The sequence below is a fragment of the Asparagus officinalis genome, chromosome 10 (assembly GCF_001876935.1).
Source record: "Asparagus officinalis chromosome 10, Aspof.V1, whole genome shotgun sequence".
In the NCBI taxonomy this organism is placed as follows: domain Eukaryota; kingdom Viridiplantae; phylum Streptophyta; class Magnoliopsida; order Asparagales; family Asparagaceae; genus Asparagus; species Asparagus officinalis.
In genome coordinates this window covers 14,532,022-14,546,408 of record NC_033803.1, presented here as the reverse complement: position 1 = coordinate 14,546,408, position 14,387 = coordinate 14,532,022, and the positions used below count along the sequence as shown (strand labels likewise).

General features: G+C 41.3%; 2 long non-coding RNA genes across 2 annotated transcripts; one reads left to right on the top strand and one right to left on the bottom strand.

Moving 5' to 3' along the window:
• Window positions 1,120-2,563, top strand: LOC109826340. The gene is made up of 2 exons (XR_002243282.1): window positions 1,120-1,164; window positions 2,183-2,563. It is a non-coding gene; the product is annotated as an uncharacterized LOC109826340 (long non-coding RNA).
• On the bottom strand, window positions 3,191-3,859 carry LOC109824975. The gene is made up of 2 exons (XR_002242865.1): window positions 3,782-3,859; window positions 3,191-3,479 (listed from the first exon to the last, which is right to left on the bottom strand). It is a non-coding gene; the product is annotated as an uncharacterized LOC109824975 (long non-coding RNA).

The window sequence follows — 14,387 nt, the reverse complement described above, 5'->3', positions numbered from 1 at the left end:
ATGGGCATCCACTTCGATCTGGGAATCCACTTCAATCTGCGCATCCACTTCTTGAGCATGTATTGGACTCAAGTATCAGACTTGTGCCAAAGTGTTGAATCAAGCCTCTCGTGACTTCAGAGATCAATTGTTTGTCTACAATCCTTGGATGTGGATGATGTGGCCCATTGTGACTTGAGAGATCAATTATTTATCTATAATCTTTGGGATGTAGATAATGTGGCCCATGTAGGTCTTATTGGTGGAGCTCCCATAAGACTTTGAGGGAACTTCACTACTATACTTGGACTCAGCCTAGAGCTCGATTTGAGAACGCCTTTCAACTTAGTCCAGAGTCCAACTTGAAGATGCCTTTCAACTTGGCCCATAGTCTAACTTGAGAATTAACTCGGACTCAGGTCTTCTTTGACTCGGATGAACTGGGCCAAAGTTTAGCACACAGTCATGTTTGCATGTGACCCGAGTGAACTTTGTTGTAGCTTATATTTGAGCCCATCTAGCTTCTTAGACTCAAATTGAGCATTAGTCTAAAAAAGAGTATGTTTTAACCGTCTACAATTTTGATTTAGAGGTACATCGCATCTCTCTCTCTCTCTCTCTATATATATATATATATATATATATATATATATATATATATAGAGTTTTCGTGCGGCTCGCACCTAATAAGCTTGCTCTCTGGAGAGAGAGAACATGCTATACTGCACTGCCAGCGTTAGAGTTTTGTGCGCTGCAGTGGGGTTTTCGGAAAAAACCCAGCGCGCATTTATTGCCCCTTCCATGACCTTCTCTGCTCTCGTCATCAAATCTCTAAGCTTTTTCTGCCTATTCTCCCGAAATCTCTTCTGCAGATCTGAGCACGAGATCTGCCGATCTCGTCTTCGCGTCCCGTCACCCTCCCGCAGATCCGCTCTCCTCTCGCTTCAGGCTGCTTTCAGCACTGCCGAACGGCCTCCCGCTCCTGTCCTCTCGTGCCGACGAACAACGACGTTGGCCGGACGCGAGGCTGACGGCCGACGCGCTCCGCCTGCAGGCGGCTCCGTGGTCGACGGGGACGTCGACGCGCTCCGTCTCGAGACTCCTGCCTCCTCCTCCTCGGGGACGCCGACGCGACGCCAGCCGTCGAAGCCGCTTCATCCTCTCTCTCTCTCGACGCCGACGCAGGTAAAAACCCTAACCATCTCTCTCGATCTCTCCCTCGATCCCTATGTTTGGATTGTGCTAAAATTGGAGATGGATGAATTTTTTTGGTGATGATTTTTTGGAGATGGATATATTTGTTTTGAACTGAGTTATGATTTAGTTTGCATCATGCAGCTCTGCAGTGATTTCGTTTGTTTTTAAATTCGTTTGCATCACCCGTGCTATCGTTTCGGAATTGGATATCAAAATCTGTAAGCTTCATTTTTTGTTAACTGCTGGCTGTGAACAAGTAAAACTGTTTGTCTTTAGAGTCGAGAGCATCTAACAAATATGAAACCTAGCAAACACAAATATGAAGAAGTTCTTGTAAACAATTTTGAGCAACAACTTCTACTGACTCTGAATCACGTGATAGTCAGCGAATTGAATTTTAATTTGGTTGAAAAATTATGCGCATAGGTTGTATAGTTTTATTCAATTTACCGTATAAAATGTATGCAAGTGAGTAACTAATTATGTGAACTCTGGCATCATGCAGCTCTTGAGACTAAATCGTTGTCCTAGAATCGAAAGAAAATTAGAACTAATTCCAAATATTTAAGAGTCCATCCGACTTTATATTACAGAAACTACCAATATTTTCTGTTAACTGCTGGCTGTGAAGAAACAAATTAAAGCACGAAAGATGTAATTAATGCTATTTTTGGTTATCTATGTAGATTTGGATTGTTTGACCCGTGTTTGAAGATTAGGTGGAACAAATTTAGCTCTGGTAGTTTGGAGTCTGGTATGGTTGTATTTGTGGAAGTACTGGCAAAGTCTTGGCATTGCATGAGCTTCATACTCCATATTAGTTTATCTTTCTTATTGATTGGATCTTAGCTATGACAATAATATGCAACTTTGCATCTTCTGGGTGCCTATGAGTGCAGCACAATGAAAATACATTGGACACCTTTAACACTGATTAACTTTTCTATGTTGACACACGTTCATAAGAATCATAGCTTTCTACTTCGTTGAATTTTATCTTTTCTAGGAAGATGATGAATAGATGATGAATAGAACTGGGACTGGCAAAGAGAACATCCAAGTAGCTTAGACTGTGTATGGTTCTTTCCTGTTATATCTTCGTGGAGGACATTTAGCTGTGTGTGCTTATATCTTACTATTTGGAGCCTGAAAGTGGAGGACAATGAGTTGTAACTTTTTCTGTTTTGAAACAAGAAAATGTATCAAATTTGTGAGAGTTTATTTGAAATTTGGAAGGGCTTGTTTGTGGCTGTTGTTTATTTGAGTTTATTTGAGAATAATCAAATGCTGGCCATGTCTAACGAGTTTGCCTGCTGTTGTTGCTGCTTGTAATTTGTGATATTCATTGTTCTTGTAATGTTGTTGCTGCTGGACATGTACTTGAGAAGTCAACGAAGCTCATTTGTAATGTTGTGTATGGTTCTTTCATTGTTCTTGTAATGTTGTTGCTGTTGGACATGTACTTGAGTTTATTTGGAAGGGCTTGTAATGTTGTTGCTGCTGGACATGTACTTGAGAAGTCAAAGAAGCTCATTTGTGATATTCATTGTTCTTGTACTTGAGAAGCAAATACAGGATAACATGTACATCTACAGAATTTGTGTTGAAATGAAAATTCACTGCCAGCTCTGACTCTGATGCTTCCAGTTTCCACCCCCTGATACTCTAGAACTTAGTACAGCATTGCGCCAATGCAGCTTAATAGCTTCAACTTATAATAAGCACAAATCCAATAACATCAAACTAATAACAAAGAGATATTATAGACAAAGAGCTCATGGTGCGATCTTTTGAGCTGTTGATATCATAAGCCTTTGCCCAAGCTTTCATCTACAGAAAATGCATGAAACGAAATCAAATGGCCAAAATATATGACAACTGACTTATAAACCAGTTCTTTGATCAAATGCAGGCACAGTTCAAGAACTTATCAGCTCATAAGCCTTTGCCCAAGCTTTCATCAGCAGAAAATGCATGAAACGAAATCAAATGGCCAAAATATATGACAGCTGACTTATAAACCAGTTCTTTGATCAAATGCAGGCACAGTTCAAATGTAGCTAAGATTGCCTGAATACATCAGCACAAATGTAGCAAATGATAAACACATATGCAGCACAAATGTATCGACCATAATATAATACATCCAATAACTCTCACAAATTAGAGACATTTTCTTGTTTCAAAATAGAAATAGTTACAACAAAACTCATTGTTGATACATTCAAACTTCATGCTTGGATTTTTTCAAATTGCCACAATTGCTCGAACCACCCATGTGCATGTGAAAGCTAAACTGCCACCTGAAATGATTCATAAAGTCTGGTTACACAGGAGTAGAAAATAAATAAAAGATAATTAGATTGTTCTATGTTATATGTCGACTCATGCATGGAACCAATTATTATATGCTTGAAAGCGAAACAGAAAATGGAAGCAATTTAGGAAATTTAACAAAGCTAAATTTCTACAATATGCCCCTCTTAATAAGTTGTGATATCTAAGCGGAGGGTAATGCTATATATTATCTCGGAAAACTAAATTGAACATTAATGCGGCTACCATATGACCGTCGCAAAAAGGGAACAAATTCCAACATACTTACATGAACAAATCCATGCATGTGGAGCTCAAGAATCCAGACATATTTTCGTTTAGCTGCAAATCACATGACAAATTAATCATATAATTGTACCAAGGCAAAAATTATGTATTATGAACTTTCATGAAAAAAATATAAACTTCATGGTTCTCAAGTTGGTGCATTCCAATTGCATCTATAGATTTAGTTGCAAGTACAAAACAGGCCTGGACTCTATAACATGTAGGTTTCAGAAATCAAACACTCCAGAGGTTGCATTTATCATTTTGGAGGTAAAAAAATTAGTGCATCACCAAAAATTATTACATCACCAAAAATCACTTTAAATCCCTACAAACAGAACTTACACAGTGTAAGAAATAGATGTAAACAAGCAGGCTACACCCTTTATCGGTTGCATTTATCAACTAGATAGCATAATTACGATACTCAACTAGATAGCATAAGAAATAGATCATGAACTGGCTGTCACTAATAATTCCCCAAAGTAGGATTAATATAATCAAACCCGTTCAAATCCACAATCATCACTTGCTAGACCATCACAAATAGAATTTCAACGCAATTAATTCAACAACAAATTCACAGCAAAGACTCAATTCTCAAAAACAAAGTTGACCTCAAATGAAATTTTAAACCCCTGCAAGCACACAGATAAACCCAAAAGAAACTCCTAACCTCAAATGAAATTTTAAAAATAGTAAACAAAGTCTATAAGCAAGCAGAAACCAGTTTTATCACCGTCCTCCTCTATGTTTGTTGATTTTTTTCTTAATTAACTAGGTCAATCTAGAGAGGGATTAAGAGGGATAAGCTGAAATTTTACCTGACAGGGAAATTGGGGCTGGGGTTGGCGGCTCGATCTCGCGGTTGTTGATTTGGGAGGAGGACGGGGGGAGGGGAGATCTCGCGGCGGCTTGGTCGGCTCGAGAGAGGGATCAAGATGGAACTCACGGCGGCTTGGTCGGCTCGATCTCGCGGAAGAGATGAGAAGGAGGGAAGGGGGGCTGGTGGTGGCGCACACAGAACGGGGGGCTGGAGGCTCTCAAAAGGCGGCGGCTCAGAGGGGACTCGCGGCGGAGAACTCGCTGCAGATTTGAGAGCGGCTCAGAGGGGAATCAAAGAGGGCTTGGAGCGGAGATCCCTCGCGGCGGCTTCGATTTGGGGCGAGGACGGGGGGAATGGATCTTCGGTTTTTTCATGCTCAGATTTGAGAGAGATTTGGGGAGAAGATAGAGATTTGATGAGAGAGAGAGAGAAGGTCACGAAAATGGATTTGGTCACGGAGGGGATATAAATGCGCGGTGATTATATAATATATATTTGAAAAAACCCTGCCGCGCCGACGAAACGCGAGAGCTGGCGCAGCTCATACACAGTTTTTTCTCATATATTATATAAAAAAATATATATAATATATATAAATATATATTATATATGTATATAATATATATATATATATTATATTAATATAGTATATATATATATATATTATATATTATATATATATTATATTTGCAAAAGCGCTTTGCTTTTGATTTAGGGGTGAGCTAGCATCTTTTTACTCCCCCCCCCCCCTTCTAACTTTTCAACAAGAGAGAAAAAAAACCTTTGGCTTCACCTCAAGATTATCCCCCACCGCTACTCACCCTTGAAATCATTTCCTACAATGATATCAAATGTCCTCTTGCGTCAACCAACAATAGCTACAATACCACTCTGTTCCCCACCAGACGCTAGTACCCCTTTTTAGAGCTTGTCGTTGAAACCCCACCCGCCCTTTTCAACCAAAAATAGCCACAATACCTCTCAAAACTACTATCATGATATCGATGATGGAAGGATCTTCTTCTCATGGTGGCATCCTCTTAGAATCTGCCTCCTCCAGCGAGCAACAATCAGCGATAATGGCACTACTTTCTGAGAAGGTAATACATTTTACATCTTTGATCTATAGAAAATTATATAACCAATAAATTAAAAAAAATTATATTGATAGTGTTATTGCCATTTTAGTGATGGAAAATAATCTCTAATCAATGACAGACAAGTCTTCTATATTAGGCATAATCAAGTCAGCACCTCAAGACAATTAGAGACTCAACTCGGTCGACTCAACACACCGACATCTCGCGAGGACGACTCGAAAGGCGTCACATGTTAACCACCTGAAAGGCGTTACACGTCGTTCCTAGCTGAGTCGACTACTTAAGCACTCCACTCAGCAACTCATTAGCCGACAACTTACAAGGGCTACTCGAAAGGCAATACTTCTCGATCACCAGACGAGTAGAAAGATGATGAAATGCCTTAAGCCTTGAGCCCCTCTTGTGCACTAATGACCAATAACCTCACCATAAATGTCATTAAATACATTATGGGCACCATCATTCCTCTACATCCAATAGTATTTATGACAAATTGGACCACATTAGTACCACACATCCTATATCACTTCACATTAAAGTGCAGTGACCTCTCCTCCACTCCTCGACCGACACCTGTAAAGTTGAAGCTGACTTGGTCGCTAGTCCATGCCCGGCCAAAGTTACCATCCTACCATCCTTCTATTACTACAATAGGAGATACTATTTTCCGTTACAGGGTAAGATTTTCCACTATTCACTAAACTTACGAACTACTACAGTTCCCTTTACTCCTCCACACAAGCCACCCACTAACTTGATCATCGGAGGAATAACCAGGGAATCACACCCCGCCCTCTCATGATTTGTTACTTGTGTAGGTAGGGAAGTACAGCTTACCCAAAGACCAGACATTTGGAGAGTTACAGGACCTCCATCAACTTAATCTACTTTCATTTGACTAAGTGATTCCATACATCAACAGTTTGGCGCCCACCGTGGGGCCTTCTTTCTTCTCCAAAGAAATCATGTCTGACTCTGGGCACATGACTGATCAACTTATCCCCGGAGATCCACAACCAAATTACGTCACACAAGCTCAGCTCGAAGAATCCACCCAGCGGATCACTCAAGCCTTCCAGCAGCAGTTCACTGCTTTTACTGCCGATCTCCTCTAACAGATCACTCCTCCCCAGCTTGCTCACTTTGTTGCCCCTCAACCATCAGGGGAACAGCCTTTGGTGACTCACCCTCTGACAGGAGCCCAGCTAAAGGCTCCTCCACCTCTGCATGCTGCCCATGACGCACAGTAGATAAGCCGCGTCAAGCACGCATCTCCTCCTCCGTGCTAGCCGACTTGCTGAGTTGATCCTCACCACCACTACCCTCCATACCCTAAGGTGACTGGGGAAAGGGCTATCCCTGGTCATGATGGAAGGGAGCACACCACTATGGGAGCCCAGCGAGATCTCCGATGCCATCACGCCACTCCGGGACCCTCAACTGCCTATGTGGCCTCTGGCTATGATCAGACTTACCGACCGATAGCCGAAGCCATTAGAGGGAATAGTCCTCTCATCGATAACATCATGAATGTTCCTATGAGAAGTTTAAGATGCCCCCAGATAGAGAAGTACAAGGGTGAGCAAGACCCTGCGAAGCATGTCCAGAATTATTATGATATGATGAGCATGCTGTAGGTGTCCAAGGCCATTCTCTGCAGGTGCTTTCCCATCACTTTGTCGGGAAGCGCCAAACTCTGGTGGAACTCTCTAGAGAAAAAATCCATTGGAAGTTTCGAGCAGCTCAGCTAGAATTTGTCTATCACTTCTTGCCTGACACCAAGCAAAAGTTGCCTGCCCACGTGCTCATTCAGATGAGGTAAGAGCCTGGAGAGAGAGCCTCTGAAGCTACTTCAAGAGGTTCCAAGATAAGTGACTAGAGGTCGACGACCTAGGGAGCGCAGTCACCATGTCAGCCATTGTAGCCAGCCTAGCAAACAATAAAATAGCCGACTCACTCGCCAAGAAGTGGTGCTCTACCTACGAGAAATTGATGGACAAGGCTCACGGGTACATGGACATGGAAGATGCCTAAGCCTACAAAAATGCTCCCAAGGATACAGAAGCGGCAGTAATAGCAGCGGCGACACCAACACCCCTAGTAGTGGCAATGGTTCTAGCTTTAGCTACTCATGTTGCGCTAACCACACCCTTGACATCTCCAGCAGACCTAGAAAACTAGACGGTCTGAGAGTTGGCTAGGGATCTCCATCCGAGGCCCCAGTCGGCAAGCCATCCTCTTAGAGTTGGCTCCCGCCTAAACCAGTCCAACAGGAGGGACCGAAGGAGGGAGAATGCACTAAGACCAACCCTTACTATCCTCAACACCTCTCTCACCGATGCCCTCTACATGGTCTAGAAGCAGGGGTACCTTAAAATGGTTCCCCCCAAGATGAGGTCGGATCATTAGAGTCGGGACTGTCAGTATCATCGAGACTATGGCCACCTTACAAATGATTGTCGAGTTCTCTAGAGGATTGACGATTTGATCCATAGGGTTTCTAAAGAAACTTGTCTCCCAGCGAGACACGAGAGAAGGCGCTAGTGGGGAAGCCCATAGGAGGTCCTACTCTCGGTCGCCTCATCCCTAACCGCAGCCTGATAATGAACCCCCCAAACCCAGTCATAAGGGGGTCATCAACACCATTAGCAATTGTCCTACTATGGGAGGATCATCCAACAATTCTCCGAAGAGAGATTCTAAGAGAGCATTGAGGGTGAACATGTGTGACAAGAAGGCCAGAGCGGAAGAGCACATATCCTTTAGCGATGCTGACTTGAAGAAGGCCAGAGTGGAAGAGCCCATATCCTTCAGCGATGCTGGCTTGAAGGACGTGGAGAAGCCTCATGGTGACCTTATTGTCATCACGGCCTACATCGATGGCTTCCAAGGCAGAAGGATCATGGTTGACACGAGGGGCTCAGTCGACGTCCTCTACATTGATGCCTTCAACCAGATGGGCATTCAAAAGTCCCAACTGCAGCCATGTTGGGGGCTGCTTATCAGGTTTACAGGGCAAGAACTCTAACCATAAGGGATAATCACTCTCCTCTTGATGGTCGAAGAGTACCCTCGACACTCCACTGTTTAGGTCCAGTTTCTAGTGCTAGACCTCAAATCTGCTGTCCCTTCCACATACCACCAAATGATGAAGTTCCCAACTCCAGGAGGGGTCAATATAGCTAGGAGTAATCAGAAGGAGGCAAGATCCTACTACCTGCTCTCGACAAAGGGCACGAGGATGCAAGAGACCCTCCCCATTGAGAAGGCGTGACTCCAGATGGATAAGGTGCTGGATCAAGAAAGGGCGACACCTGTCGAAGAGCTACAGGAGATACTGATCAACGGAGAAGGTTTGAAGAAGGTCAATATCAGATCCGCCCTTGCCAAGCCCCAGCGAAGAGAGATGATCGAATTCTTGTTAGCGAACAATGATGTATTCGCCTATGGTCTAGAAGACATGCTCGGGATCCCTCCCGAAGTGATGAGCCATGAGCTCGTAGTCGATCGATATACTAAGATAATTCGACAAAAGTAGCGACATCCCAGCCCAAAAAGGTAGAAGGCGGTTGTAGAAGAAGTTGATCGGCTACTAAGAGCAGGATTCATTAGGGAGGTCTAATATCTCAAATGACTGTCCAATGTAGTGCTGGTGAAGAAGGCTATCAATAAATGGAGGATGTGTGTAGACTTCACTAACCTCAACAAGGCCTGCCCAAAAGATAGCTACCCCCTCCCTCAGATCGACCAACTTGTTGATGAAAGCACAAGACATGAAGTGTTCAGCTTCATGGACGCCTTCTCTGGCTACAATCAGATCTGCGTGGCAGAGCATGATCAAGAGAACACTTCATTTATTGCAGACCAATGGATGTATTATTATAAGGTGAAGCCCTTCGGTCTCAAGAATGCTGGTGTAACCTACCAATGACTCGTCAATAAGATCTTCAAACACCAGATTGGCCGAAATGTGGAAGCTTACATAGACGACATCCTGGTGAAGTCGAAATGGGCGCCGACCCACATAGCCGACCTTGATGAGACCTTCTCTATTCTTTGGCACTACCACATGAAGCTCAATCCTGCCAAATACGCCTTCGGGGTCCAATCGAGAAAATTTCGTAGGTTCATGATCACCTAGAGAGGCATCAAGATCAACCCTAAGAAGATAACTACCATAGAGCAACTACCCGAGCCCCACACATTAAAGAACATCCATATGTTGAATGGAAAGACACTGGGTTGATTCCTCTCCAAATCAGCTGAGAGGAGCCACCCTTTCTTCAAGATTCTGAGAGGAAGCAAGGAGCTAAAGGAGAGCAAGAGCTGGACGGCAGAGTGTAGCGCAGCCTTCAGAGACCTCAAGACCTACTTGAGTACCAAGCCGCCGCTGAGTCAATAAAGAGAAGGAGAGACCCTATAGCTATACTTAGCCATCTCTCCCGAAGCCGTCAACTTTGTCCTAGTTCGTGAGGAGGATAACATGCAAAAGACTATACATTATGTCAGCTAGATACTGAGAGCGGGTGAACTCAACTACCCTCTCATAGAGAAGGTTGCATTCGTCCTCATCACCACGGCCAGAAGGCTCTGCCCTTCCTTCCAAGCATACTCCATAATAGTGCAGCCTAGCTTACCTCTGAGGAAAGCTCTCGGCAGCCCCACCACTTTAGGAAGAATGGTCGTTTGGTCAGTCGAACAGAGCAAGCATGATGTACAGTTCAAGCCAAGAACAAAAATCGAAGCCCAAGCCTTGGTCGACTTCCTCATTGAGTTGACCATACCAGACAACGAGCCAGTCACACCTTCACAATCGACCCAGCAGGACCCACCAGCATCTCAAATAGCCAAGACCCCTACACCTCAATCAAGGCATGTCGCCGCATAAGATTCACCAGAGTTCACCTCGTGTTGGTTGTTAAAGGTGGATAAATTCTCTGTAGAAGTCGGCAGCAGAGCAGGAGTAGTCTTGTGTGGCCCTGATGGGTCGACGCATAAGCACTCCATTAGTTTTGGATTCATAGCCTCTAACAACGAGGCCAAGTACGAAGCACTTTTGGCAGGTCTTCAAGCTGCCTTAGCAATAAAAGCTGAGCACATCTACATCTTGGTTGACTCCCAACTTGTTGTTCATCAAGTGAATGGGGAATATGCGGCCAAAGATTCCAGGATGGTGCGATCGATATTTGAAGGCGGCTAAAGATCTGCTAGCCAAATTTACCAATTTCAGAATTGCTCAATGAAAGTACCCAAGAGGAGGGGGGGAGGGGGTGAATAAGGTATTTGCTAATCTAATCCGATTTCAATGCCAATTTAAAACTTATTAACAATCTATCCAGCAAGTATGATATTCAACAAGATATGAGCAATGATATGTAATTAAACAAGGGAGATATAAACACAAGATGCAAATGAGATAGTACGCAAATGATAACCGCAAACAAACGATGTGATCATGGAGTTCGGTCACTCTCGACCTACGTCTCCATTCCCCACTCTCGAGGAGAATCTCCACTATCTCAAAAGATAACTACACAATCGGTTTTCAACGCTCACCAATATACGTTTTCAACTCACATGATTACAATCACATAATACACCCTCTAAGTGTTGGCCTAGCCAGTGTTGACTTTTTCAAGTGCTTGGATTTACCACCTCTCCCTAGGCTTTACTACCAATGCCACTCCTCTCGGAATTGACCCAGTGTCTCACAAACCACTCCTCTCGGTGTCCTTGTGTATTACAATGTGATCTCACGATAATTAAGCAAAAATACAAAGTTTCTGTTCTCTAACAAGATGAGAACTCAATTAAGCTCACTCTCAATGAATCACTCACCACAATCCAATTATATAATGTATGAAATTCTAAAAACTCAATATGTGGTGTGTGTGATCAAAGAGCAATAATAAAATTAAACTTAATTTAAAATCTAGCTTAATAAAAAGATAATCAACAACAAATATATATAAAGCTAGAAATAGAGTTTAGCAAAACTTCTCTAAAAATCAAAAGTGAGACAGATTAAGATTGAAGCCTAAACACGAAAGAAATAATCTCCTCCACTTGTGGAAACCTCTTCACATAAACACACTTGAGAAACACTTGAAAACTCTTAAACAAACTTGCCCAAAACTTAATTTTCATTTTTCTTTATTACTTACAGAAGTTTGAGAGTAAGGGGTATATATAGGTTCACAGAACAAAGCCCAAAAACGAAGAAAATCCAAGGAAAACGACAAAAAACCTAAAAAATTAGCAAAGCTGGAAAACTAACCGTTACAGTGCCATCAGTCGACTGATAGTACTATTCAGTCGACTGATGAGCTGATCATTTGAGGTTGCTCATCCTTCATCGGTCAACTGATGAAATCATCAGTCGACTGATGAAATCATCAGTCGACTGATGACCTACTTCGGTGGACTGATGGTTCATCAGTCGACTGAGTAGAGACATTTGCTTATTCTAATCACTTTCATCAGTTGACTGATGACCTTGGTTAGTCGACTGGTAATGTGCACAGGGGTTTTTCTGAACAATGAAAATGAACTTTAAATCTCTTTAAAAAATAGCAAATAAATTCTAAAAAAATGTAAATTTTGAGGAAATGTTTGTAAACATGAAAATAAACATGTTACAAAAGAAAATTTTAAATATCATTTTCGTTTGTGAAAACTCTTCATTTTGCAAAAAAAAACTTACAAATACGTGTTTGTTTAAAACACTTGATTTTTGACATTTGACTTAAACCGAGTTATGAAATACAGTTAAATTGATTTATAGACTTAATAAAAATGGATACATGGATTATTTTGTCCATAAACCAAGAACACAATATTTTCTTGAAAATACCTATATTGTGAAATGGATACATGGATTATTTTGTCCATAAACCAAGAACACAATATTTTCTTGAAAATACCTATATTGTGATAAAATCAAAGAATGTGTGTGTGTCATAAACCAAGAACACAATATTTTCTTGAAAATACCTATATTGTGATAAAATCAAAGAATGTGTGTGTGTATAATATTGAGCTTGAAATATCAACACACAATATATAAATCCTAAACTAATATACCCAAGTTGTTTGCATATGAAGCTTTGTTCTTGAGCCTTGACTTGATTTGTATAAGTTTCATTTCAAATATCGTCGACCTAGATATATAATAAACAAAACACAAACACTGGAAAATAAAGTTACAAATTATTTTTAAATCATCAAATCTAGATTAGATAGTAGGCTCATAAATCCTAACAATCTCTCCTTTTTGATGATGATAAACAATTTTCTCAAATAATCAAATAATATAAAACAAACAACAAATATACTCACTAATTACATGTTTTCTCCCCCTTTGTCAACATCAAAATGGAAAAAACAATATCAAGAGAGCGAAAGCTCCACCTACCTATAAGCATGAGTGAGTATAATAGGGATTTGCTCCCCCTACCAAAATGGCACATAAAATGTATATAGAGAAGATTATGGCAAGATTATTAAAGGAAACCATAATAGGTTAAGTATATTTACATCACAAAAGGATATATATGCATAATAGCTATGTGAGCAAGCATAAACACTAACCATATAAAGGAAATACATTATAAAGCACAAATGTTATGATCCATAAGCTTAAATACTTAAATATTATCATCACAGTGTTTACAATGATCTCAAACACATTGTTCACACCAACTTAAAACAACACACATAGTTCAAACTTCAAAAAAAAAAACTATTACAAACCAAAATAAAATAAAAGCACATAGTTCAAAACACAAATACAAACCAATGAAAAGTCTATCTTCAACAATCTGATGGCCCTGGACCCGGAGGAGGAGGAGGGTGGTGCATGTACATGTCCATAAACTGCTGCTACACCCTAACAAGGTCATCAATCCTACTCTTAATACTGTCAAATCTCCTAAGCTCCTCATAATGCCAACCTTGAGCTTCAGCTCAAATTTCTTCTTGCCTCCGCTCAAAATCAATCAGGCGCTCAAACACTCTCTCCTCTAAACTATCTAAACGGTAAGCTGTACGGTCTGGAATATGAGAGGTGGATGCAGGAGGTGAACGATCACGAGCCCTAGAACTAAATGGAGGAGGTGATGGATCCCTAGAGCTAGAGGACTGAGAGCTAGAGGACTCAGACGATGAGCTATCAACTAGAGGATGGTATAGGGAATATTGAGTGACAGGGATACCCATCCTATTAAGAGCTGAGGAGTTAAAGAAGTCGGTGATTTTAACAGGGCTCTCATCAGATAGGTCTACTTCAAAATGAGTGAATTTTTTCGTTAAAATTGCTCCGAAGGGAAGGAATTTTATGTGAGTTGAAGCCATGATATCAAAAATAACTTTACCCTATTTAACATCACGACTACCAATGATAGCATAAATGACGCTAGTTAAATCTTACGAATAATGATCATAACCCATTGTTTTGGGAATTATGTTCTAACTAAGGATACGACCAATGATTTTCGCAAGATAAGAAACTGATCTAGGTTCAAGAGGAAAATGTGTGTCAGGGAGAAGCATCAAAGAATCCACATTTACATTATCAAAAGCAACATCTTTCAACAAAGTATCCCCAATTAGAATTTTAAGAATCTCAGCTAATTGATTTACAGAAAAGAGAATACGATGATTCTTGATGACAAATGAAATGA